Below are 27,335 nucleotides of genomic sequence, written 5' to 3'. Positions count from 1 at the left end.
CGGGACAATTCTGACCTGCAAAACTCTCCGTTCGGACCTAATCTAGCCTCTGGGAGTCTCCTTTGGGGTCTCCTGTTGCGTGCGGGGCTGCTCTATTCCAGCCTTTTGTGCTTACGGAGCTCCGATATTCGGTCCTGTTCTAGCATGCGGAGCTCCGCTACTCAGGCCTGATTGTGCGTGCGGGGCTCTGCTACTCGGGCCTGTTGGTGCATGCGGGGTTCCACTACTTGGGCCTGTTCGTGCATGCGGGGCTCCGCTACTCGGGTCTGTTCGTGCTTGCAGGGCTCTGCTACTCGGGCCTGTTCGTGCGTGCGGGGCTCCGCTATTCAGGCCTGATAGTGTGTGCGGGGCTCCTCTATTCAGGCCTGTCCTTCCCTGCGGGACTCTATTCGGGCCTATACTTCCCTGCGGGATTCTGTTCGGGCCTTTTCTGGCCTGCGAGACTCTCCGTTCGCTCCTATCGTGGTCTGCGGGGCCCTCGTTCGGGCCCATTCTCGCCTTCGAGACCCTCTGTTTGGGCTTTTCTGGCCTGCGGGACTCTCCGTTCGGGCCTATTCTTGTGAGCGGGTCTCTATTCGGGCCTATTTTTGCCTAAGGGCTCCTCTATTCGGGCCTACTGTGGCCTGCGGGACTCTCCGTTCGGGCCTATTCTCACCTGGGGAACTCTCCGTTCGGGCCTTTCTGGCCTTCGGGACTCTGTTCGGGTCTCTTCTTGCCAGCGGGGCTCTTCGTTTGGGCCTATTCTTGCCTGCAGGACTCTGTTCGGGACTCTTCTTGCCTGCACAGCCCCTCTACTCGGGCCTCTTTTTGCCTGCGGGCCTCTGTCCAGGCCTATTGTTGCCCCCGGAAAACTCCGTTCGGTCCTATTCTGGCTTGTGGGACTCTGTTCGGGCCTGTGCTTGCCTGCGGGAATCTCCTTTCAGGGTTATGCTGGCCTGTGGGATTCTCAGTTTGGGCGTATTCCCGCCTGCAGGACATCTCTTCGGGCCTATTCTCGCCCGCGGGACCCTCCGTTCGGTCGTTTCTGGCCTGCGGGACTCTCCGTTCGGGCCTAATCTTGGGAGCGGGACTCTACTCGGGCCTATTCTTGCCTAGGGGCCTCTTCTATTTGTGCTTCTTCTTGCCAGTGGGACTCTGTTCAGGCCCGTTCTTGCCTGCAGGATTCTGCATTCGGGCTTATTGTTGCTTGCCGGACAGTGTTCGGGCGTCTTCTTGCCTGCACGGCTCCTCTACTCGGGCCTCATTTTGCCTTCGGGACACCGTTCGGGTCTATTCTTGGTCCGGGAATCTCCGTTCGGGCCTATGCTGGCCTGCTGGACTCTGTTCGGGCCTATGCTTGCCTGCGGGAATGACCGTTCGGGCCTATGTTGGCCTGCGGGACTCTCCGTTCGGGCCATTCTGGCCTGCGGGACTCTCCGTTCGGGCCTATTCTCTGGAGCGGGACTTTACTCGGGCCTATTCTTGCCTCCGGGAATCTCCGTTCTGGCCTGTTCGGGCCTGCGGGACTCTGTTCGGGCCTATGCTTGCCTGCAGGAATCTCTCTTCCGCCCTACTCTGGCCTGCGGGACTCTCCGTTCGGGCCTATTCTGGCCTGCGGGACTCTTTTCGGGCCTATTCTTGCTCCGGGAGTCTCCGTTCGGGCGTACCCTGGCTTGCGGGACTCTGTTCGGGCCTGTGCTTGCCTGCAGGACTCTCCGTTCGGGCCTATTCCGGCCTGCAGGACTCTGTTTGGGCCTATGCTTGCCTGCGGGAATCTCCGTTCAGGCGTATGCTGGCCTGCGGGTCTCTCCGTTCGGGCCCATTCTTGCCTGCGGGACTCTCCGTTTGGTCGTATCCTTGCCCGCGGGACTCTGTTCGGGCCTCTTCTTGCCTGCACGGCTCCTCTACTCGGGCCTATTTTTGCCTGTGGGACTCTATTGGGGCCTATTCTTGCCTCCGACAATCTCCGTTCGGGCCCATTCTGGCCTGCGGGACTCTTCGTTCGGGCCTAGGCTTCCCTTCGGCAATCTCCGTTCAGGCGTATGCTGGCCTGCGGAATTCTGTTCGGGGCTATTCTTGCTCCGGGAATCTCTGTTCGGGACTATTCTGGCCTGTGGGACTCTGTTCGGGCCCATGCCTGCCTGCGGGGCTCTCTGTTCAGGCCTTTTTCGCCTACGGGACTCTCTGCTCGGGCCTATTCTCTGGAGCGGGCCTTTAGTCGGGCCTACTCTTGCCTACGGGGCTCCTCAATTCTTGCCTCTGGGATTCTGTTCGGGCCTATTCTTGTCTGCGGGACTCTCCGTTTGAGCCTATTCTTGCCTGTGGGTTCTCCATTCAGGGCTACTCTTGCCAGCGGGACTCTGTTCGTGCCTCATCTTGCCTGCATGGCTGCTCTACTCGGGCCTATTCTTGCCTGCGGGACTCTGTTCGGGCCTATCCTTGCTCCGGGAATCTCCGTTCGGGCATACCCTGGCCTGCGGGACTCCGTTCGGGCCTATTCTGGCCTGCGGGACTCTGTTTGGGCCTATGCTTGCCTGCAGGAATCTCTGTTCCGGCCTATTGCGGCCTGCAGGACTCCCCGTTCGGGCCTGTTCTGGCCTGCGGGACTCTGTTTGGGCCTGTGCTTGCCTACGGGAATCTCCGTTCAGGCGTATGCTGGCCTGCGGTATTCTCAATTTGGGCATATTCTCTCGCCTGCGGGACTTTCCTTTGGGCCTATTCTCGCCTGCGCAACTCTCCGTTCGGGCCTATTCTTGCCTGCGGGACTCTCCGTTCCGGCCTATTCTTGCCTGCGGGTCTCTCCGTTCGGGACAATTCTGACCTGCAAAACTCTCCGTTCGGACCTAATCTAGCCTCTGGGAGTCTCCTTTGGGGTCTCCTGTTGCGTGCGGGGCTGCTCTATTCCAGCCTTTTGTGCTTACGGAGCTCCGATATTCGGTCCTGTTCTAGCATGCGGAGCTCCGCTACTCAGGCCTGATTGTGCGTGCGGGGCTCTGCTACTCGGGCCTGTTGGTGCATGCGGGGTTCCACTACTTGGGCCTGTTCGTGCATGCGGGGCTCCGCTACTCGGGTCTGTTCGTGCTTGCAGGGCTCTGCTACTCGGGCCTGTTCGTGCGTGCGGGGCTCCGCTATTCAGGCCTGATAGTGTGTGCGGGGCTCCTCTATTCAGGCCTGTCCTTCCCTGCGGGACTCTATTCGGGCCTATACTTCCCTGCGGGATTCTGTTCGGGCCTTTTCTGGCCTGCGAGACTCTCCGTTCGCTCCTATCGTGGTCTGCGGGGCCCTCGTTCGGGCCCATTCTCGCCTTCGAGACCCTCTGTTTGGGCTTTTCTGGCCTGCGGGACTCTCCGTTCGGGCCTATTCTTGTGAGCGGGTCTCTATTCGGGCCTATTTTTGCCTAAGGGCTCCTCTATTCGGGCCTACTGTGGCCTGCGGGACTCTCCGTTCGGGCCTATTCTCACCTGGGGAACTCTCCGTTCGGGCCTTTCTGGCCTTCGGGACTGTGTTCGGGTCTCTTCTTGCCAGCGGGGCTCTTCGTTTGGGCCTATTCTTGCCTGCAGGACTCTGTTCGGGACTCTTCTTGCCTGCACAGCCCCTCTACTCGGGCCTCTTTTTGCCTGCGGGCCTCTGTCCAGGCCTATTGTTGCCCCCGGAAAACTCCGTTCGGTCCTATTCTGGCTTGTGGGACTCTGTTCGGGCCTGTGCTTGCCTGCGGGAATCTCCTTTCAGGGTTATGCTGGCCTGTGGGATTCTCAGTTTGGGCGTATTCCCGCCTGCAGGACATCTCTTCGGGCCTATTCTCGCCCGCGGGACCCTCCGTTCGGTCGTTTCTGGCCTGCGGGACTCTCCGTTCGGGCCTAATCTTGGGAGCGGGACTCTACTCGGGCCTATTCTTGCCTAGGGGCCTCTTCTATTTGTGCTTCTTCTTGCCAGTGGGACTCTGTTCAGGCCCGTTCTTGCCTGCAGGATTCTGCATTCGGGCTTATTGTTGCTTGCCGGACAGTGTTCGGGCGTCTTCTTGCCTGCACGGCTCCTCTACTCGGGCCTCATTTTGCCTTCGGGACACCGTTCGGGTCTATTCTTGGTCCGGGAATCTCCGTTCGGGCCTATGCTGGCCTGCTGGACTCTGTTCGGGCCTATGCTTGCCTGCGGGAATGACCGTTCGGGCCTATGTTGGCCTGCGGGACTCTCCGTTCGGGCCATTCTGGCCTGCGGGACTCTCCGTTCGGGCCTATTCTCTGGAGCGGGACTTTACTCGGGCCTATTCTTGCCTCCGGGAATCTCCGTTCTGGCCTGTTCGGGCCTGCGGGACTCTGTTCGGGCCTATGCTTGCCTGCAGGAATCTCTCTTCCGCCCTACTCTGGCCTGCGGGACTCTCCGTTCGGGCCTATTCTGGCCTGCGGGACTCTTTTCGGGCCTATTCTTGCTCCGGGAGTCTCCGTTCGGGCGTACCCTGGCTTGCGGGACTCTGTTCGGGCCTGTGCTTGCCTGCAGGACTCTCCGTTCGGGCCTATTCCGGCCTGCAGGACTCTGTTTGGGCCTATGCTTGCCTGCGGGAATCTCCGTTCAGGCGTATGCTGGCCTGCGGGTCTCTCCGTTCGGGCCCATTCTTGCCTGCGGGACTCTCCGTTTGGGCGTATCCTTGCCCGCGGGACTCTGTTCGGGCCTCTTCTTGCCTGCACGGCTCCTCTACTCGGGCCTATTTTTGCCTGTGGGACTCTATTGGGGCCTATTCTTGCCTCCGACAATCTCCGTTCGGGCCCATTCTGGCCTGCGGGACTCTTCGTTCGGGCCTAGGCTTCCCTTCGGCAATCTCCGTTCAGGCGTATGCTGGCCTGCGGAATTCTGTTCGGGGCTATTCTTGCTCCGGGAATCTCTGTTCGGGACTATTCTGGCCTGTGGGACTCTGTTCGGGCCCATGCCTGCCTGCGGGGCTCTCTGTTCAGGCCTTTTTCGCCTACGGGACTCTCTGCTCGGGCCTATTCTCTGGAGCGGGCCTTTAGTCGGGCCTACTCTTGCCTACGGGGCTCCTCAATTCTTGCCTCTGGGATTCTGTTCGGGCCTATTCTTGTCTGCGGGACTCTCCGTTTGAGCCTATTCTTGCCTGTGGGTTCTCCATTCAGGGCTACTCTTGCCAGCGGGACTCTGTTCGTGCCTCATCTTGCCTGCATGGCTGCTCTACTCGGGCCTATTCTTGCCTGCGGGACTCTGTTCGGGCCTATCCTTGCTCCGGGAATCTCCGTTCGGGCATACCCTGGCCTGCGGGACTCCGTTCGGGCCTATTCTGGCCTGCGGGACTCTGTTTGGGCCTATGCTTGCCTGCAGGAATCTCTGTTCCGGCCTATTGCGGCCTGCAGGACTCCCCGTTCGGGCCTGTTCTGGCCTGCGGGACTCTGTTTGGGCCTGTGCTTGCCTACGGGAATCTCCGTTCAGGCGTATGCTGGCCTGCGGTATTCTCAATTTGGGCATATTCTCTCGCCTGCGGGACTTTCCTTTGGGCCTATTCTCGCCTGCGCAACTCTCCGTTCGGGCCTATTCTTGCCTGCGGGACTCTCCGTTCCGGCCTATTCTTGCCTGCGGGTCTCTCCGTTCGGGACAATTCTGACCTGCAAAACTCTCCGTTCGGACCTAATCTAGCCTCTGGGAGTCTCCTTTGGGGTCTCCTGTTGCGTGCGGGGCTGCTCTATTCCAGCCTTTTGTGCTTACGGAGCTCCGATATTCGGTCCTGTTCTAGCATGCGGAGCTCCGCTACTCAGGCCTGATTGTGCGTGCGGGGCTCTGCTACTCGGGCCTGTTGGTGCATGCGGGGTTCCACTACTTGGGCCTGTTCGTGCATGCGGGGCTCCGCTACTCGGGTCTGTTCGTGCTTGCAGGGCTCTGCTACTCGGGCCTGTTCGTGCGTGCGGGGCTCCGCTATTCAGGCCTGATAGTGTGTGCGGGGCTCCTCTATTCAGGCCTGTCCTTCCCTGCGGGACTCTATTCGGGCCTATACTTCCCTGCGGGATTCTGTTCGGGCCTTTTCTGGCCTGCGAGACTCTCCGTTCGCTCCTATCGTGGTCTGCGGGGCCCTCGTTCGGGCCCATTCTCGCCTTCGAGACCCTCTGTTTGGGCTTTTCTGGCCTGCGGGACTCTCCGTTCGGGCCTATTCTTGTGAGCGGGTCTCTATTCGGGCCTATTTTTGCCTAAGGGCTCCTCTATTCGGGCCTACTGTGGCCTGCGGGACTCTCCGTTCGGGCCTATTCTCACCTGGGGAACTCTCCGTTCGGGCCTTTCTGGCCTTCGGGACTCTGTTCGGGTCTCTTCTTGCCAGCGGGGCTCTTCGTTTGGGCCTATTCTTGCCTGCAGGACTCTGTTCGGGACTCTTCTTGCCTGCACAGCCCCTCTACTCGGGCCTCTTTTTGCCTGCGGGCCTCTGTCCAGGCCTATTGTTGCCCCCGGAAAACTCCGTTCGGTCCTATTCTGGCTTGTGGGACTCTGTTCGGGCCTGTGCTTGCCTGCGGGAATCTCCTTTCAGGGTTATGCTGGCCTGTGGGATTCTCAGTTTGGGCGTATTCCCGCCTGCAGGACATCTCTTCGGGCCTATTCTCGCCCGCGGGACCCTCCGTTCGGTCGTTTCTGGCCTGCGGGACTCTCCGTTCGGGCCTAATCTTGGGAGCGGGACTCTACTCGGGCCTATTCTTGCCTAGGGGCCTCTTCTATTTGTGCTTCTTCTTGCCAGTGGGACTCTGTTCAGGCCCGTTCTTGCCTGCAGGATTCTGCATTCGGGCTTATTGTTGCTTGCCGGACAGTGTTCGGGCGTCTTCTTGCCTGCACGGCTCCTCTACTCGGGCCTCATTTTGCCTTCGGGACACCGTTCGGGTCTATTCTTGGTCCGGGAATCTCCGTTCGGGCCTATGCTGGCCTGCTGGACTCTGTTCGGGCCTATGCTTGCCTGCGGGAATGACCGTTCGGGCCTATGTTGGCCTGCGGGACTCTCCGTTCGGGCCATTCTGGCCTGCGGGACTCTCCGTTCGGGCCTATTCTCTGGAGCGGGACTTTACTCGGGCCTATTCTTGCCTCCGGGAATCTCCGTTCTGGCCTGTTCGGGCCTGCGGGACTCTGTTCGGGCCTATGCTTGCCTGCAGGAATCTCTCTTCCGCCCTACTCTGGCCTGCGGGACTCTCCGTTCGGGCCTATTCTGGCCTGCGGGACTCTTTTCGGGCCTATTCTTGCTCCGGGAGTCTCCGTTCGGGCGTACCCTGGCTTGCGGGACTCTGTTCGGGCCTGTGCTTGCCTGCAGGACTCTCCGTTCGGGCCTATTCCGGCCTGCAGGACTCTGTTTGGGCCTATGCTTGCCTGCGGGAATCTCCGTTCAGGCGTATGCTGGCCTGCGGGTCTCTCCGTTCGGGCCCATTCTTGCCTGCGGGACTCTCCGTTTGGGCGTATCCTTGCCCGCGGGACTCTGTTCGGGCCTCTTCTTGCCTGCACGGCTCCTCTACTCGGGCCTATTTTTGCCTGTGGGACTCTATTGGGGCCTATTCTTGCCTCCGACAATCTCCGTTCGGGCCCATTCTGGCCTGCGGGACTCTTCGTTCGGGCCTAGGCTTCCCTTCGGCAATCTCCGTTCAGGCGTATGCTGGCCTGCGGAATTCTGTTCGGGGCTATTCTTGCTCCGGGAATCTCTGTTCGGGACTATTCTGGCCTGTGGGACTCTGTTCGGGCCCATGCCTGCCTGCGGGGCTCTCTGTTCAGGCCTTTTTCGCCTACGGGACTCTCTGCTCGGGCCTATTCTCTGGAGCGGGCCTTTAGTCGGGCCTACTCTTGCCTACGGGGCTCCTCAATTCTTGCCTCTGGGATTCTGTTCGGGCCTATTCTTGTCTGCGGGACTCTCCGTTTGAGCCTATTCTTGCCTGTGGGTTCTCCATTCAGGGCTACTCTTGCCAGCGGGACTCTGTTCGTGCCTCATCTTGCCTGCATGGCTGCTCTACTCGGGCCTATTCTTGCCTGCGGGACTCTGTTCGGGCCTATCCTTGCTCCGGGAATCTCCGTTCGGGCATACCCTGGCCTGCGGGACTCCGTTCGGGCCTATTCTGGCCTGCGGGACTCTGTTTGGGCCTATGCTTGCCTGCAGGAATCTCTGTTCCGGCCTATTGCGGCCTGCAGGACTCCCCGTTCGGGCCTGTTCTGGCCTGCGGGACTCTGTTTGGGCCTGTGCTTGCCTACGGGAATCTCCGTTCAGGCGTATGCTGGCCTGCGGTATTCTCAATTTGGGCATATTCTCTCGCCTGCGGGACTTTCCTTTGGGCCTATTCTCGCCTGCGCAACTCTCCGTTCGGGCCTATTCTTGCCTGCGGGACTCTCCGTTCCGGCCTATTCTTGCCTGCGGGTCTCTCCGTTCGGGACAATTCTGACCTGCAAAACTCTCCGTTCGGACCTAATCTAGCCTCTGGGAGTCTCCTTTGGGGTCTCCTGTTGCGTGCGGGGCTGCTCTATTCCAGCCTTTTGTGCTTACGGAGCTCCGATATTCGGTCCTGTTCTAGCATGCGGAGCTCCGCTACTCAGGCCTGATTGTGCGTGCGGGGCTCTGCTACTCGGGCCTGTTGGTGCATGCGGGGTTCCACTACTTGGGCCTGTTCGTGCATGCGGGGCTCCGCTACTCGGGTCTGTTCGTGCTTGCAGGGCTCTGCTACTCGGGCCTGTTCGTGCGTGCGGGGCTCCGCTATTCAGGCCTGATAGTGTGTGCGGGGCTCCTCTATTCAGGCCTGTCCTTCCCTGCGGGACTCTATTCGGGCCTATACTTCCCTGCGGGATTCTGTTCGGGCCTTTTCTGGCCTGCGAGACTCTCCGTTCGCTCCTATCGTGGTCTGCGGGGCCCTCGTTCGGGCCCATTCTCGCCTTCGAGACCCTCTGTTTGGGCTTTTCTGGCCTGCGGGACTCTCCGTTCGGGCCTATTCTTGTGAGCGGGTCTCTATTCGGGCCTATTTTTGCCTAAGGGCTCCTCTATTCGGGCCTACTGTGGCCTGCGGGACTCTCCGTTCGGGCCTATTCTCACCTGGGGAACTCTCCGTTCGGGCCTTTCTGGCCTTCGGGACTCTGTTCGGGTCTCTTCTTGCCAGCGGGGCTCTTCGTTTGGGCCTATTCTTGCCTGCAGGACTCTGTTCGGGACTCTTCTTGCCTGCACAGCCCCTCTACTCGGGCCTCTTTTTGCCTGCGGGCCTCTGTCCAGGCCTATTGTTGCCCCCGGAAAACTCCGTTCGGTCCTATTCTGGCTTGTGGGACTCTGTTCGGGCCTGTGCTTGCCTGCGGGAATCTCCTTTCAGGGTTATGCTGGCCTGTGGGATTCTCAGTTTGGGCGTATTCCCGCCTGCAGGACATCTCTTCGGGCCTATTCTCGCCCGCGGGACCCTCCGTTCGGTCGTTTCTGGCCTGCGGGACTCTCCGTTCGGGCCTAATCTTGGGAGCGGGACTCTACTCGGGCCTATTCTTGCCTAGGGGCCTCTTCTATTTGTGCTTCTTCTTGCCAGTGGGACTCTGTTCAGGCCCGTTCTTGCCTGCAGGATTCTGCATTCGGGCTTATTGTTGCTTGCCGGACAGTGTTCGGGCGTCTTCTTGCCTGCACGGCTCCTCTACTCGGGCCTCATTTTGCCTTCGGGACACCGTTCGGGTCTATTCTTGGTCCGGGAATCTCCGTTCGGGCCTATGCTGGCCTGCTGGACTCTGTTCGGGCCTATGCTTGCCTGCGGGAATGACCGTTCGGGCCTATGTTGGCCTGCGGGACTCTCCGTTCGGGCCATTCTGGCCTGCGGGACTCTCCGTTCGGGCCTATTCTCTGGAGCGGGACTTTACTCGGGCCTATTCTTGCCTCCGGGAATCTCCGTTCTGGCCTGTTCGGGCCTGCGGGACTCTGTTCGGGCCTATGCTTGCCTGCAGGAATCTCTCTTCCGCCCTACTCTGGCCTGCGGGACTCTCCGTTCGGGCCTATTCTGGCCTGCGGGACTCTTTTCGGGCCTATTCTTGCTCCGGGAGTCTCCGTTCGGGCGTACCCTGGCTTGCGGGACTCTGTTCGGGCCTGTGCTTGCCTGCAGGACTCTCCGTTCGGGCCTATTCCGGCCTGCAGGACTCTGTTTGGGCCTATGCTTGCCTGCGGGAATCTCCGTTCAGGCGTATGCTGGCCTGCGGGTCTCTCCGTTCGGGCCCATTCTTGCCTGCGGGACTCTCCGTTTGGGCGTATCCTTGCCCGCGGGGCTCTGTTCGGGCCTCTTCTTGCCTGCACGGCTCCTCTACTCGGGCCTATTTTTGCCTGTGGGACTCTATTGGGGCCTATTCTTGCCTCCGACAATCTCCGTTCGGGCCCATTCTGGCCTGCGGGACTCTTCGTTCGGGCCTAGGCTTCCCTTCGGCAATCTCCGTTCAGGCGTATGCTGGCCTGCGGAATTCTGTTCGGGGCTATTCTTGCTCCGGGAATCTCTGTTCGGGACTATTCTGGCCTGTGGGACTCTGTTCGGGCCCATGCCTGCCTGCGGGGCTCTCTGTTCAGGCCTTTTTCGCCTACGGGACTCTCTGCTCGGGCCTATTCTCTGGAGCGGGCCTTTAGTCGGGCCTACTCTTGCCTACGGGGCTCCTCAGTTCTTGCCTCTGGGATTCTGTTCGGGCCTATTCTTGTCTGCGGGACTCTCCGTTTGAGCCTATTCTTGCCTGTGGGTTCTCCATTCAGGGCTACTCTTGCCAGCGGGACTCTGTTCGTGCCTCATCTTGCCTGCATGGCTGCTCTACTCGGGCCTATTCTTGCCTGCGGGACTCTGTTCGGGCCTATCCTTGCTCCGGGAATCTCCGTTCGGGCATACCCTGGCCTGCGGGACTCCGTTCGGGCCTATTCTGGCCTGCGGGACTCTGTTTGGGCCTATGCTTGCCTGCAGGAATCTCTGTTCCGGCCTATTGCGGCCTGCAGGACTCCCCGTTCGGGCCTGTTCTGGCCTGCGGGACTCTGTTTGGGCCTGTGCTTGCCTACGGGAATCTCCGTTCAGGCGTATGCTGGCCTGCGGTATTCTCAATTTGGGCATATTCTCTCGCCTGCGGGACTTTCCTTTGGGCCTATTCTCGCCTGCGCAACTCTCCGTTCGGGCCTATTCTTGCCTGCGGGACTCTCCGTTCCGGCCTATTCTTGCCTGCGGGTCTCTCCGTTCGGGACAATTCTGACCTGCAAAACTCTCCGTTCGGACCTAATCTAGCCTCTGGGAGTCTCCTTTGGGGTCTCCTGTTGCGTGCGGGGCTGCTCTATTCCAGCCTTTTGTGCTTACGGAGCTCCGATATTCGGTCCTGTTCTAGCATGCGGAGCTCCGCTACTCAGGCCTGATTGTGCGTGCGGGGCTCTGCTACTCGGGCCTGTTGGTGCATGCGGGGTTCCACTACTTGGGCCTGTTCGTGCATGCGGGGCTCCGCTACTCGGGTCTGTTCGTGCTTGCAGGGCTCTGCTACTCGGGCCTGTTCGTGCGTGCGGGGCTCCGCTATTCAGGCCTGATAGTGTGTGCGGGGCTCCTCTATTCAGGCCTGTCCTTCCCTGCGGGACTCTATTCGGGCCTATACTTCCCTGCGGGATTCTGTTCGGGCCTTTTCTGGCCTGCGAGACTCTCCGTTCGCTCCTATCGTGGTCTGCGGGGCCCTCGTTCGGGCCCATTCTCGCCTTCGAGACCCTCTGTTTGGGCTTTTCTGGCCTGCGGGACTCTCCGTTCGGGCCTATTCTTGTGAGCGGGTCTCTATTCGGGCCTATTTTTGCCTAAGGGCTCCTCTATTCGGGCCTACTGTGGCCTGCGGGACTCTCCGTTCGGGCCTATTCTCACCTGGGGAACTCTCCGTTCGGGCCTTTCTGGCCTTCGGGACTCTGTTCCGGTCTCTTCTTGCCAGCGGGGCTCTTCGTTTGGGCCTATTCTTGCCTGCAGGACTCTGTTCGGGACTCTTCTTGCCTGCACAGCCCCTCTACTCGGGCCTCTTTTTGCCTGCGGGCCTCTGTCCAGGCCTATTGTTGCCCCCGGAAAACTCCGTTCGGTCCTATTCTGGCTTGTGGGACTCTGTTCGGGCCTGTGCTTGCCTGCGGGAATCTCCTTTCAGGGTTATGCTGGCCTGTGGGATTCTCAGTTTGGGCGTATTCCCGCCTGCAGGACATCTCTTCGGGCCTATTCTCGCCCGCGGGACCCTCCGTTCGGTCGTTTCTGGCCTGCGGGACTCTCCGTTCGGGCCTAATCTTGGGAGCGGGACTCTACTCGGGCCTATTCTTGCCTAGGGGCCTCTTCTATTTGTGCTTCTTCTTGCCAGTGGGACTCTGTTCAGGCCCGTTCTTGCCTGCAGGATTCTGCATTCGGGCTTATTGTTGCTTGCCGGACAGTGTTCGGGCGTCTTCTTGCCTGCACGGCTCCTCTACTCGGGCCTCATTTTGCCTTCGGGACACCGTTCGGGTCTATTCTTGGTCCGGGAATCTCCGTTCGGGCCTATGCTGGCCTGCTGGACTCTGTTCGGGCCTATGCTTGCCTGCGGGAATGACCGTTCGGGCCTATGTTGGCCTGCGGGACTCTCCGTTCGGGCCATTCTGGCCTGCGGGACTCTCCGTTCGGGCCTATTCTCTGGAGCGGGACTTTACTCGGGCCTATTCTTGCCTCCGGGAATCTCCGTTCTGGCCTGTTCGGGCCTGCGGGACTCTGTTCGGGCCTATGCTTGCCTGCAGGAATCTCTCTTCCGCCCTACTCTGGCCTGCGGGACTCTCCGTTCGGGCCTATTCTGGCCTGCGGGACTCTTTTCGGGCCTATTCTTGCTCCGGGAGTCTCCGTTCGGGCGTACCCTGGCTTGCGGGACTCTGTTCGGGCCTGTGCTTGCCTGCAGGACTCTCCGTTCGGGCCTATTCCGGCCTGCAGGACTCTGTTTGGGCCTATGCTTGCCTGCGGGAATCTCCGTTCAGGCGTATGCTGGCCTGCGGGTCTCTCCGTTCGGGCCCATTCTTGCCTGCGGGACTCTCCGTTTGGTCGTATCCTTGCCCGCGGGACTCTGTTCGGGCCTCTTCTTGCCTGCACGGCTCCTCTACTCGGGCCTATTTTTGCCTGTGGGACTCTATTGGGGCCTATTCTTGCCTCCGACAATCTCCGTTCGGGCCCATTCTGGCCTGCGGGACTCTTCGTTCGGGCCTAGGCTTCCCTTCGGCAATCTCCGTTCAGGCGTATGCTGGCCTGCGGAATTCTGTTCGGGGCTATTCTTGCTCCGGGAATCTCTGTTCGGGACTATTCTGGCCTGTGGGACTCTGTTCGGGCCCATGCCTGCCTGCGGGGCTCTCTGTTCAGGCCTTTTTCGCCTACGGGACTCTCTGCTCGGGCCTATTCTCTGGAGCGGGCCTTTAGTCGGGCCTACTCTTGCCTACGGGGCTCCTCAATTCTTGCCTCTGGGATTCTGTTCGGGCCTATTCTTGTCTGCGGGACTCTCCGTTTGAGCCTATTCTTGCCTGTGGGTTCTCCATTCAGGGCTACTCTTGCCAGCGGGACTCTGTTCGTGCCTCATCTTGCCTGCATGGCTGCTCTACTCGGGCCTATTCTTGCCTGCGGGACTCTGTTCGGGCCTATCCTTGCTCCGGGAATCTCCGTTCGGGCATACCCTGGCCTGCGGGACTCCGTTCGGGCCTATTCTGGCCTGCGGGACTCTGTTTGGGCCTATGCTTGCCTGCAGGAATCTCTGTTCCGGCCTATTGCGGCCTGCAGGACTCCCCGTTCGGGCCTGTTCTGGCCTGCGGGACTCTGTTTGGGCCTGTGCTTGCCTACGGGAATCTCCGTTCAGGCGTATGCTGGCCTGCGGTATTCTCAATTTGGGCATATTCTCTCGCCTGCGGGACTTTCCTTTGGGCCTATTCTCGCCTGCGCAACTCTCCGTTCGGGCCTATTCTTGCCTGCGGGACTCTCCGTTCCGGCCTATTCTTGCCTGCGGGTCTCTCCGTTCGGGACAATTCTGACCTGCAAAACTCTCCGTTCGGACCTAATCTAGCCTCTGGGAGTCTCCTTTGGGGTCTCCTGTTGCGTGCGGGGCTGCTCTATTCCAGCCTTTTGTGCTTACGGAGCTCCGATATTCGGTCCTGTTCTAGCATGCGGAGCTCCGCTACTCAGGCCTGATTGTGCGTGCGGGGCTCTGCTACTCGGGCCTGTTGGTGCATGCGGGGTTCCACTACTTGGGCCTGTTCGTGCATGCGGGGCTCCGCTACTCGGGTCTGTTCGTGCTTGCAGGGCTCTGCTACTCGGGCCTGTTCGTGCGTGCGGGGCTCCGCTATTCAGGCCTGATAGTGTGTGCGGGGCTCCTCTATTCAGGCCTGTCCTTCCCTGCGGGACTCTATTCGGGCCTATACTTCCCTGCGGGATTCTGTTCGGGCCTTTTCTGGCCTGCGAGACTCTCCGTTCGCTCCTATCGTGGTCTGCGGGGCCCTCGTTCGGGCCCATTCTCGCCTTCGAGACCCTCTGTTTGGGCTTTTCTGGCCTGCGGGACTCTCCGTTCGGGCCTATTCTTGTGAGCGGGTCTCTATTCGGGCCTATTTTTGCCTAAGGGCTCCTCTATTCGGGCCTACTGTGGCCTGCGGGACTCTCCGTTCGGGCCTATTCTCACCTGGGGAACTCTCCGTTCGGGCCTTTCTGGCCTTCGGGACTCTGTTCGGGTCTCTTCTTGCCAGCGGGGCTCTTCGTTTGGGCCTATTCTTGCCTGCAGGACTCTGTTCGGGACTCTTCTTGCCTGCACAGCCCCTCTACTCGGGCCTCTTTTTGCCTGCGGGCCTCTGTCCAGGCCTATTGTTGCCCCCGGAAAACTCCGTTCGGTCCTATTCTGGCTTGTGGGACTCTGTTCGGGCCTGTGCTTGCCTGCGGGAATCTCCTTTCAGGGTTATGCTGGCCTGTGGGATTCTCAGTTTGGGCGTATTCCCGCCTGCAGGACATCTCTTCGGGCCTATTCTCGCCCGCGGGACCCTCCGTTCGGTCGTTTCTGGCCTGCGGGACTCTCCGTTCGGGCCTAATCTTGGGAGCGGGACTCTACTCGGGCCTATTCTTGCCTAGGGGCCTCTTCTATTTGTGCTTCTTCTTGCCAGTGGGACTCTGTTCAGGCCCGTTCTTGCCTGCAGGATTCTGCATTCGGGCTTATTGTTGCTTGCCGGACAGTGTTCGGGCGTCTTCTTGCCTGCACGGCTCCTCTACTCGGGCCTCATTTTGCCTTCGGGACACCGTTCGGGTCTATTCTTGGTCCGGGAATCTCCGTTCGGGCCTATGCTGGCCTGCTGGACTCTGTTCGGGCCTATGCTTGCCTGCGGGAATGACCGTTCGGGCCTATGTTGGCCTGCGGGACTCTCCGTTCGGGCCATTCTGGCCTGCGGGACTCTCCGTTCGGGCCTATTCTCTGGAGCGGGACTTTACTCGGGCCTATTCTTGCCTCCGGGAATCTCCGTTCTGGCCTGTTCGGGCCTGCGGGACTCTGTTCGGGCCTATGCTTGCCTGCAGGAATCTCTCTTCCGCCCTACTCTGGCCTGCGGGACTCTCCGTTCGGGCCTATTCTGGCCTGCGGGACTCTTTTCGGGCCTATTCTTGCTCCGGGAGTCTCCGTTCGGGCGTACCCTGGCTTGCGGGACTCTGTTCGGGCCTGTGCTTGCCTGCAGGACTCTCCGTTCGGGCCTATTCCGGCCTGCAGGACTCTGTTTGGGCCTATGCTTGCCTGCGGGAATCTCCGTTCAGGCGTATGCTGGCCTGCGGGTCTCTCCGTTCGGGCCCATTCTTGCCTGCGGGACTCTCCGTTTGGGCGTATCCTTGCCCGCGGGGCTCTGTTCGGGCCTCTTCTTGCCTGCACGGCTCCTCTACTCGGGCCTATTTTTGCCTGTGGGACTCTATTGGGGCCTATTCTTGCCTCCGACAATCTCCGTTCGGGCCCATTCTGGCCTGCGGGACTCTTCGTTCGGGCCTAGGCTTCCCTTCGGCAATCTCCGTTCAGGCGTATGCTGGCCTGCGGAATTCTGTTCGGGGCTATTCTTGCTCCGGGAATCTCTGTTCGGGACTATTCTGGCCTGTGGGACTCTGTTCGGGCCCATGCCTGCCTGCGGGGCTCTCTGTTCAGGCCTTTTTCGCCTACGGGACTCTCTGCTCGGGCCTATTCTCTGGAGCGGGCCTTTAGTCGGGCCTACTCTTGCCTACGGGGCTCCTCAGTTCTTGCCTCTGGGATTCTGTTCGGGCCTATTCTTGTCTGCGGGACTCTCCGTTTGAGCCTATTCTTGCCTGTGGGTTCTCCATTCAGGGCTACTCTTGCCAGCGGGACTCTGTTCGTGCCTCATCTTGCCTGCATGGCTGCTCTACTCGGGCCTATTCTTGCCTGCGGGACTCTGTTCGGGCCTATCCTTGCTCCGGGAATCTCCGTTCGGGCATACCCTGGCCTGCGGGACTCCGTTCGGGCCTATTCTGGCCTGCGGGACTCTGTTTGGGCCTATGCTTGCCTGCAGGAATCTCTGTTCCGGCCTATTGCGGCCTGCAGGACTCCCCGTTCGGGCCTGTTCTGGCCTGCGGGACTCTGTTTGGGCCTGTGCTTGCCTACGGGAATCTCCGTTCAGGCGTATGCTGGCCTGCGGTATTCTCAATTTGGGCATATTCTCTCGCCTGCGGGACTTTCCTTTGGGCCTATTCTCGCCTGCGCAACTCTCCGTTCGGGCCTATTCTTGCCTGCGGGACTCTCCGTTCCGGCCTATTCTTGCCTGCGGGTCTCTCCGTTCGGGACAATTCTGACCTGCAAAACTCTCCGTTCGGACCTAATCTAGCCTCTGGGAGTCTCCTTTGGGGTCTCCTGTTGCGTGCGGGGCTGCTCTATTCCAGCCTTTTGTGCTTACGGAGCTCCGATATTCGGTCCTGTTCTAGCATGCGGAGCTCCGCTACTCAGGCCTGATTGTGCGTGCGGGGCTCTGCTACTCGGGCCTGTTGGTGCATGCGGGGTTCCACTACTTGGGCCTGTTCGTGCATGCGGGGCTCCGCTACTCGGGTCTGTTCGTGCTTGCAGGGCTCTGCTACTCGGGCCTGTTCGTGCGTGCGGGGCTCCGCTATTCAGGCCTGATAGTGTGTGCGGGGCTCCTCTATTCAGGCCTGTCCTTCCCTGCGGGACTCTATTCGGGCCTATACTTCCCTGCGGGATTCTGTTCGGGCCTTTTCTGGCCTGCGAGACTCTCCGTTCGCTCCTATCGTGGTCTGCGGGGCCCTCGTTCGGGCCCATTCTCGCCTTCGAGACCCTCTGTTTGGGCTTTTCTGGCCTGCGGGACTCTCCGTTCGGGCCTATTCTTGTGAGCGGGTCTCTATTCGGGCCTATTTTTGCCTAAGGGCTCCTCTATTCGGGCCTACTGTGGCCTGCGGGACTCTCCGTTCGGGCCTATTCTCACCTGGGGAACTCTCCGTTCGGGCCTTTCTGGCCTTCGGGACTCTGTTCCGGTCTCTTCTTGCCAGCGGGGCTCTTCGTTTGGGCCTATTCTTGCCTGCAGGACTCTGTTCGGGACTCTTCTTGCCTGCACAGCCCCTCTACTCGGGCCTCTTTTTGCCTGCGGGCCTCTGTCCAGGCCTATTGTTGCCCCCGGAAAACTCCGTTCGGTCCTATTCTGGCTTGTGGGACTCTGTTCGGGCCTGTGCTTGCCTGCGGGAATCTCCTTTCAGGGTTATGCTGGCCTGTGGGATTCTCAGTTTGGGCGTATTCCCGCCTGCAGGACATCTCTTCGGGCCTATTCTCGCCCGCGGGACCCTCCGTTCGGTCGTTTCTGGCCTGCGGGACTCTCCGTTCGGGCCTAATCTTGGGAGCGGGACTCTACTCGGGCCTATTCTTGCCTAGGGGCCTCTTCTATTTGTGCTTCTTCTTGCCAGTGGGACTCTGTTCAGGCCCGTTCTTGCCTGCAGGATTCTGCATTCGGGCTTATTGTTGCTTGCCGGACAGTGTTCGGGCGTCTTCTTGCCTGCACGGCTCCTCTACTCGGGCCTCATTTTGCCTTCGGGACACCGTTCGGGTCTATTCTTGGTCCGGGAATCTCCGTTCGGGCCTATGCTGGCCTGCTGGACTCTGTTCGGGCCTATGCTTGCCTGCGGGAATGACCGTTCGGGCCTATGTTGGCCTGCGGGACTCTCCGTTCGGGCCATTCTGGCCTGCGGGACTCTCCGTTCGGGCCTATTCTCTGGAGCGGGACTTTACTCGGGCCTATTCTTGCCTCCGGGAATCTCCGTTCTGGCCTGTTCGGGCCTGCGGGACTCTGTTCGGGCCTATGCTTGCCTGCAGGAATCTCTCTTCCGCCCTACTCTGGCCTGCGGGACTCTCCGTTCGGGCCTATTCTGGCCTGCGGGACTCTTTTCGGGCCTATTCTTGCTCCGGGAGTCTCCGTTCGGGCGTACCCTGGCTTGCGGGACTCTGTTCGGGCCTGTGCTTGCCTGCAGGACTCTCCGTTCGGGCCTATTCCGGCCTGCAGGACTCTGTTTGGGCCTATGCTTGCCTGCGGGAATCTCCGTTCAGGCGTATGCTGGCCTGCGGGTCTCTCCGTTCGGGCCCATTCTTGCCTGCGGGACTCTCCGTTTGGTCGTATCCTTGCCCGCGGGACTCTGTTCGGGCCTCTTCTTGCCTGCACGGCTCCTCTACTCGGGCCTATTTTTGCCTGTGGGACTCTATTGGGGCCTATTCTTGCCTCCGACAATCTCCGTTCGGGCCCATTCTGGCCTGCGGGACTCTTCGTTCGGGCCTAGGCTTCCCTTCGGCAATCTCCGTTCAGGCGTATGCTGGCCTGCGGAATTCTGTTCGGGGCTATTCTTGCTCCGGGAATCTCTGTTCGGGACTATTCTGGCCTGTGGGACTCTGTTCGGGCCCATGCCTGCCTGCGGGGCTCTCTGTTCAGGCCTTTTTCGCCTACGGGACTCTCTGCTCGGGCCTATTCTCTGGAGCGGGCCTTTAGTCGGGCCTACTCTTGCCTACGGGGCTCCTCAATTCTTGCCTCTGGGATTCTGTTCGGGCCTATTCTTGTCTGCGGGACTCTCCGTTTGAGCCTATTCTTGCCTGTGGGTTCTCCATTCAGGGCTACTCTTGCCAGCGGGACTCTGTTCGTGCCTCATCTTGCCTGCATGGCTGCTCTACTCGGGCCTATTCTTGCCTGCGGGACTCTGTTCGGGCCTATCCTTGCTCCGGGAATCTCCGTTCGGGCATACCCTGGCCTGCGGGACTCCGTTCGGGCCTATTCTGGCCTGCGGGACTCTGTTTGGGCCTATGCTTGCCTGCAGGAATCTCTGTTCCGGCCTATTGCGGCCTGCAGGACTCCCCGTTCGGGCCTGTTCTGGCCTGCGGGACTCTGTTTGGGCCTGTGCTTGCCTACGGGAATCTCCGTTCAGGCGTATGCTGGCCTGCGGTATTCTCAATTTGGGCATATTCTCTCGCCTGCGGGACTTTCCTTTGGGCCTATTCTCGCCTGCGCAACTCTCCGTTCGGGCCTATTCTTGCCTGCGGGACTCTCCGTTCCGGCCTATTCTTGCCTGCGGGTCTCTCCGTTCGGGACAATTCTGACCTGCAAAACTCTCCGTTCGGACCTAATCTAGCCTCTGGGAGTCTCCTTTGGGGTCTCCTGTTGCGTGCGGGGCTGCTCTATTCCAGCCTTTTGTGCTTACGGAGCTCCGATATTCGGTCCTGTTCTAGCATGCGGAGCTCCGCTACTCAGGCCTGATTGTGCGTGCGGGGCTCTGCTACTCGGGCCTGTTGGTGCATGCGGGGTTCCACTACTTGGGCCTGTTCGTGCATGCGGGGCTCCGCTACTCGGGTCTGTTCGTGCTTGCAGGGCTCTGCTACTCGGGCCTGTTCGTGCGTGCGGGGCTCCGCTATTCAGGCCTGATAGTGTGTGCGGGGCTCCTCTATTCAGGCCTGTCCTTCCCTGCGGGACTCTATTCGGGCCTATACTTCCCTGCGGGATTCTGTTCGGGCCTTTTCTGGCCTGCGAGACTCTCCGTTCGCTCCTATCGTGGTCTGCGGGGCCCTCGTTCGGGCCCATTCTCGCCTTCGAGACCCTCTGTTTGGGCTTTTCTGGCCTGCGGGACTCTCCGTTCGGGCCTATTCTTGTGAGCGGGTCTCTATTCGGGCCTATTTTTGCCTAAGGGCTCCTCTATTCGGGCCTACTGTGGCCTGCGGGACTCTCCGTTCGGGCCTATTCTCACCTGGGGAACTCTCCGTTCGGGCCTTTCTGGCCTTCGGGACTGTGTTCGGGTCTCTTCTTGCCAGCGGGGCTCTTCGTTTGGGCCTATTCTTGCCTGCAGGACTCTGTTCGGGACTCTTCTTGCCTGCACAGCCCCTCTACTCGGGCCTCTTTTTGCCTGCGGGCCTCTGTCCAGGCCTATTGTTGCCCCCGGAAAACTCCGTTCGGTCCTATTCTGGCTTGTGGGACTCTGTTCGGGCCTGTGCTTGCCTGCGGGAATCTCCTTTCAGGGTTATGCTGGCCTGTGGGATTCTCAGTTTGGGCGTATTCCCGCCTGCAGGACATCTCTTCGGGCCTATTCTCGCCCGCGGGACCCTCCGTTCGGTCGTTTCTGGCCTGCGGGACTCTCCGTTCGGGCCTAATCTTGGGAGCGGGACTCTACTCGGGCCTATTCTTGCCTAGGGGCCTCTTCTATTTGTGCTTCTTCTTGCCAGTGGGACTCTGTTCAGGCCCGTTCTTGCCTGCAGGATTCTGCATTCGGGCTTATTGTTGCTTGCCGGACAGTGTTCGGGCGTCTTCTTGCCTGCACGGCTCCTCTACTCGGGCCTCATTTTGCCTTCGGGACACCGTTCGGGTCTATTCTTGGTCCGGGAATCTCCGTTCGGGCCTATGCTGGCCTGCTGGACTCTGTTCGGGCCTATGCTTGCCTGCGGGAATGACCGTTCGGGCCTATGTTGGCCTGCGGGACTCTCCGTTCGGGCCATTCTGGCCTGCGGGACTCTCCGTTCGGGCCTATTCTCTGGAGCGGGACTTTACTCGGGCCTATTCTTGCCTCCGGGAATCTCCGTTCTGGCCTGTTCGGGCCTGCGGGACTCTGTTCGGGCCTATGCTTGCCTGCAGGAATCTCTCTTCCGCCCTACTCTGGCCTGCGGGACTCTCCGTTCGGGCCTATTCTGGCCTGCGGGACTCTTTTCGGGCCTATTCTTGCTCCGGGAGTCTCCGTTCGGGCGTACCCTGGCTTGCGGGACTCTGTTCGGGCCTGTGCTTGCCTGCAGGACTCTCCGTTCGGGCCTATTCCGGCCTGCAGGACTCTGTTTGGGCCTATGCTTGCCTGCGGGAATCTCCGTTCAGGCGTATGCTGGCCTGCGGGTCTCTCCGTTCGGGCCCATTCTTGCCTGCGGGACTCTCCGTTTGGGCGTATCCTTGCCCGCGGGACTCTGTTCGGGCCTCTTCTTGCCTGCACGGCTCCTCTACTCGGGCCTATTTTTGCCTGTGGGACTCTATTGGGGCCTATTCTTGCCTCCGACAATCTCCGTTCGGGCCCATTCTGGCCTGCGGGACTCTTCGTTCGGGCCTAGGCTTCCCTTCGGCAATCTCCGTTCAGGCGTATGCTGGCCTGCGGAATTCTGTTCGGGGCTATTCTTGCTCCGGGAATCTCTGTTCGGGACTATTCTGGCCTGTGGGACTCTGTTCGGGCCCATGCCTGCCTGCGGGGCTCTCTGTTCAGGCCTTTTTCGCCTACGGGACTCTCTGCTCGGGCCTATTCTCTGGAGCGGGCCTTTAGTCGGGCCTACTCTTGCCTACGGGGCTCCTCAATTCTTGCCTCTGGGATTCTGTTCGGGCCTATTCTTGTCTGCGGGACTCTCCGTTTGAGCCTATTCTTGCCTGTGGGTTCTCCATTCAGGGCTACTCTTGCCAGCGGGACTCTGTTCGTGCCTCATCTTGCCTGCATGGCTGCTCTACTCGGGCCTATTCTTGCCTGCGGGACTCTGTTCGGGCCTATCCTTGCTCCGGGAATCTCCGTTCGGGCATACCCTGGCCTGCGGGACTCCGTTCGGGCCTATTCTGGCCTGCGGGACTCTGTTTGGGCCTATGCTTGCCTGCAGGAATCTCTGTTCCGGCCTATTGCGGCCTGCAGGACTCCCCGTTCGGGCCTGTTCTGGCCTGCGGGACTCTGTTTGGGCCTGTGCTTGCCTACGGGAATCTCCGTTCAGGCGTATGCTGGCCTGCGGTATTCTCAATTTGGGCATATTCTCTCGCCTGCGGGACTTTCCTTTGGGCCTATTCTCGCCTGCGCAACTCTCCGTTCGGGCCTATTCTTGCCTGCGGGACTCTCCGTTCCGGCCTATTCTTGCCTGCGGGTCTCTCCGTTCGGGACAATTCTGACCTGCAAAACTCTCCGTTCGGACCTAATCTAGCCTCTGGGAGTCTCCTTTGGGGTCTCCTGTTGCGTGCGGGGCTGCTCTATTCCAGCCTTTTGTGCTTACGGAGCTCCGATATTCGGTCCTGTTCTAGCATGCGGAGCTCCGCTACTCAGGCCTGATTGTGCGTGCGGGGCTCTGCTACTCGGGCCTGTTGGTGCATGCGGGGTTCCACTACTTGGGCCTGTTCGTGCATGCGGGGCTCCGCTACTCGGGTCTGTTCGTGCTTGCAGGGCTCTGCTACTCGGGCCTGTTCGTGCGTGCGGGGCTCCGCTATTCAGGCCTGATAGTGTGTGCGGGGCTCCTCTATTCAGGCCTGTCCTTCCCTGCGGGACTCTATTCGGGCCTATACTTCCCTGCGGGATTCTGTTCGGGCCTTTTCTGGCCTGCGAGACTCTCCGTTCGCTCCTATCGTGGTCTGCGGGGCCCTCGTTCGGGCCCATTCTCGCCTTCGAGACCCTCTGTTTGGGCTTTTCTGGCCTGCGGGACTCTCCGTTCGGGCCTATTCTTGTGAGCGGGTCTCTATTCGGGCCTATTTTTGCCTAAGGGCTCCTCTATTCGGGCCTACTGTGGCCTGCGGGACTCTCCGTTCGGGCCTATTCTCACCTGGGGAACTCTCCGTTCGGGCCTTTCTGGCCTTCGGGACTCTGTTCCGGTCTCTTCTTGCCAGCGGGGCTCTTCGTTTGGGCCTATTCTTGCCTGCAGGACTCTGTTCGGGACTCTTCTTGCCTGCACAGCCCCTCTACTCGGGCCTCTTTTTGCCTGCGGGCCTCTGTCCAGGCCTATTGTTGCCCCCGGAAAACTCCGTTCGGTCCTATTCTGGCTTGTGGGACTCTGTTCGGGCCTGTGCTTGCCTGCGGGAATCTCCTTTCAGGGTTATGCTGGCCTGTGGGATTCTCAGTTTGGGCGTATTCCCGCCTGCAGGACATCTCTTCGGGCCTATTCTCGCCCGCGGGACCCTCCGTTCGGTCGTTTCTGGCCTGCGGGACTCTCCGTTCGGGCCTAATCTTGGGAGCGGGACTCTACTCGGGCCTATTCTTGCCTAGGGGCCTCTTCTATTTGTGCTTCTTCTTGCCAGTGGGACTCTGTTCAGGCCCGTTCTTGCCTGCAGGATTCTGCATTCGGGCTTATTGTTGCTTGCCGGACAGTGTTCGGGCGTCTTCTTGCCTGCACGGCTCCTCTACTCGGGCCTCATTTTGCCTTCGGGACACCGTTCGGGTCTATTCTTGGTCCGGGAATCTCCGTTCGGGCCTATGCTGGCCTGCTGGACTCTGTTCGGGCCTATGCTTGCCTGCGGGAATGACCGTTCGGGCCTATGTTGGCCTGCGGGACTCTCCGTTCGGGCCATTCTGGCCTGCGGGACTCTCCGTTCGGGCCTATTCTCTGGAGCGGGACTTTACTCGGGCCTATTCTTGCCTCCGGGAATCTCCGTTCTGGCCTGTTCGGGCCTGCGGGACTCTGTTCGGGCCTATGCTTGCCTGCAGGAATCTCTCTTCCGCCCTACTCTGGCCTGCGGGACTCTCCGTTCGGGCCTATTCTGGCCTGCGGGACTCTTTTCGGGCCTATTCTTGCTCCGGGAGTCTCCGTTCGGGCGTACCCTGGCTTGCGGGACTCTGTTCGGGCCTGTGCTTGCCTGCAGGACTCTCCGTTCGGGCCTATTCCGGCCTGCAGGACTCTGTTTGGGCCTATGCTTGCCTGCGGGAATCTCCGTTCAGGCGTATGCTGGCCTGCGGGTCTCTCCGTTCGGGCCCATTCTTGCCTGCGGGACTCTCCGTTTGGTCGTATCCTTGCCCGCGGGACTCTGTTCGGGCCTCTTCTTGCCTGCACGGCTCCTCTACTCGGGCCTATTTTTGCCTGTGGGACTCTATTGGGGCCTATTCTTGCCTCCGACAATCTCCGTTCGGGCCCATTCTGGCCTGCGGGACTCTTCGTTCGGGCCTAGGCTTCCCTTCGGCAATCTCCGTTCAGGCGTATGCTGGCCTGCGGAATTCTGTTCGGGGCTATTCTTGCTCCGGGAATCTCTGTTCGGGACTATTCTGGCCTGTGGGACTCTGTTCGGGCCCATGCCTGCCTGCGGGGCTCTCTGTTCAGGCCTTTTTCGCCTACGGGACTCTCTGCTCGGGCCTATTCTCTGGAGCGGGCCTTTAGTCGGGCCTACTCTTGCCTACGGGGCTCCTCAATTCTTGCCTCTGGGATTCTGTTCGGGCCTATTCTTGTCTGCGGGACTCTCCGTTTGAGCCTATTCTTGCCTGTGGGTTCTCCATTCAGGGCTACTCTTGCCAGCGGGACTCTGTTCGTGCCTCATCTTGCCTGCATGGCTGCTCTACTCGGGCCTATTCTTGCCTGCGGGACTCTGTTCGGGCCTATCCTTGCTCCGGGAATCTCCGTTCGGGCATACCCTGGCCTGCGGGACTCCGTTCGGGCCTATTCTGGCCTGCGGGACTCTGTTTGGGCCTATGCTTGCCTGCAGGAATCTCTGTTCCGGCCTATTGCGGCCTGCAGGACTCCCCGTTCGGGCCTGTTCTGGCCTGCGGGACTCTGTTTGGGCCTGTGCTTGCCTACGGGAATCTCCGTTCAGGCGTATGCTGGCCTGCGGTATTCTCAATTTGGGCATATTCTCTCGCCTGCGGGACTTTCCTTTGGGCCTATTCTCGCCTGCGCAACTCTCCGTTCGGGCCTATTCTTGCCTGCGGGACTCTCCATTCCGGCCTATTCTTGCCTGCGGGTCTCTCCGTTCGGGACAATTCTGACCTGCAAAACTCTCCGTTCGGACCTAATCTAGCCTCTGGGAGTCTCCTTTGGGGTCTCCTGTTGCGTGCGGGGCTGCTCTATTCCAGCCTTTTGTGCTTACGGAGCTCCGATATTCGGTCCTGTTCTAGCATGCGGAGCTCCGCTACTCAGGCCTGATTGTGCGTGCGGGGCTCTGCTACTCGGGCCTGTTGGTGCATGCGGGGTTCCACTACTTGGGCCTGTTCGTGCATGCGGGGCTCCGCTACTCGGGTCTGTTCGTGCTTGCAGGGCTCTGCTACTCGGGCCTGTTCGTGCGTGCGGGGCTCCGCTATTCAGGCCTGATAGTGTGTGCGGGGCTCCTCTATTCAGGCCTGTCCTTCCCTGCGGGACTCTATTCGGGCCTATACTTCCCTGCGGGATTCTGTTCGGGCCTTTTCTGGCCTGCGAGACTCTCCGTTCGCTCCTATCGTGGTCTGCGGGGCCCTCGTTCGGGCCCATTCTCGCCTTCGAGACCCTCTGTTTGGGCTTTTCTGGCCTGCGGGACTCTCCGTTCGGGCCTATTCTTGTGAGCGGGTCTCTATTCGGGCCTATTTTTGCCTAAGGGCTCCTCTATTCGGGCCTACTGTGGCCTGCGGGACTCTCCGTTCGGGCCTATTCTCACCTGGGGAACTCTCCGTTCGGGCCTTTCTGGCCTTCGGGACTCTGTTCCGGTCTCTTCTTGCCAGCGGGGCTCTTCGTTTGGGCCTATTCTTGCCTGCAGGACTCTGTTCGGGACTCTTCTTGCCTGCACAGCCCCTCTACTCGGGCCTCTTTTTGCCTGCGGGCCTCTGTCCAGGCCTATTGTTGCCCCCGGAAAACTCCGTTCGGTCCTATTCTGGCTTGTGGGACTCTGTTCGGGCCTGTGCTTGCCTGCGGGAATCTCCTTTCAGGGTTATGCTGGCCTGTGGGATTCTCAGTTTGGGCGTATTCCCGCCTGCAGGACATCTCTTCGGGCCTATTCTCGCCCGCGGGACCCTCCGTTCGGTCGTTTCTGGCCTGCGGGACTCTCCGTTCGGGCCTAATCTTGGGAGCGGGACTCTACTCGGGCCTATTCTTGCCTAGGGGCCTCTTCTATTTGTGCTTCTTCTTGCCAGTGGGACTCTGTTCAGGCCCGTTCTTGCCTGCAGGATTCTGCATTCGGGCTTATTGTTGCTTGCCGGACAGTGTTCGGGCGTCTTCTTGCCTGCACGGCTCCTCTACTCGGGCCTCATTTTGCCTTCGGGACACCGTTCGGGTCTATTCTTGGTCCGGGAATCTCCGTTCGGGCCTATGCTGGCCTGCTGGACTCTGTTCGGGCCTATGCTTGCCTGCGGGAATGACCGTTCGGGCCTATGTTGGCCTGCGGGACTCTCCGTTCGGGCCATTCTGGCCTGCGGGACTCTCCGTTCGGGCCTATTCTCTGGAGCGGGACTTTACTCGGGCCTATTCTTGCCTCCGGGAATCTCCGTTCTGGCCTGTTCGGGCCTGCGGGACTCTGTTCGGGCCTATGCTTGCCTGCAGGAATCTCTCTTCCGCCCTACTCTGGCCTGCGGGACTCTCCGTTCGGGCCTATTCTGGCCTGCGGGACTCTTTTCGGGCCTATTCTTGCTCCGGGAGTCTCCGTTCGGGCGTACCCTGGCTTGCGGGACTCTGTTCGGGCCTGTGCTTGCCTGCAGGACTCTCCGTTCGGGCGTATTCTGGCCTGCCGGACTCTGTTTGGGCCTATGCTTGCCTGCGGGAATCTCCGTTCAGGCGTATGCTGGCCTGCGGGTCTCTCCGTTCGGGCCCATTCTTGCCTGCGGGACTCTCCGTTTGGTCGTATCCTTGCCCGCGGGACTCTGTTCGGGCCTCTTCTTGCCTGCACGGCTCCTCTACTCGGGCCTATTTTTGCCTGTGGGACTCTATTGGGGCCTATTCTTGCCTCCGACAATCTCCGTTCGGGCCCATTCTGGCCTGCGGGACTCTTCGTTCGGGCCTAGGCTTCCCTTCGGCAATCTCCGTTCAGGCGTATGCTGGCCTGCGGAATTCTGTTCGGGGCTATTCTTGCTCCGGGAATCTCTGTTCGGGACTATTCTGGCCTGTGGGACTCTGTTCGGGCCCATGCCTGCCTGCGGGGCTCTCTGTTCAGGCCTTTTTCGCCTACGGGACTCTCTGCTCGGGCCTATTCTCTGGAGCGGGCCTTTAGTCGGGCCTACTCTTGCCTACGGGGCTCCTCAATTCTTGCCTCTGGGATTCTGTTCGGGCCTATTCTTGTCTGC

The sequence above is a fragment of the Elephas maximus genome, chromosome 16 (genome assembly GCF_024166365.1).
Source record: "Elephas maximus indicus isolate mEleMax1 chromosome 16, mEleMax1 primary haplotype, whole genome shotgun sequence".
Lineage (NCBI taxonomy): Eukaryota > Metazoa > Chordata > Mammalia > Proboscidea > Elephantidae > Elephas > Elephas maximus.
The sequence above is the reverse complement of the archived record's forward strand: the minus strand, read 5'-3'. Positions refer to the sequence as shown.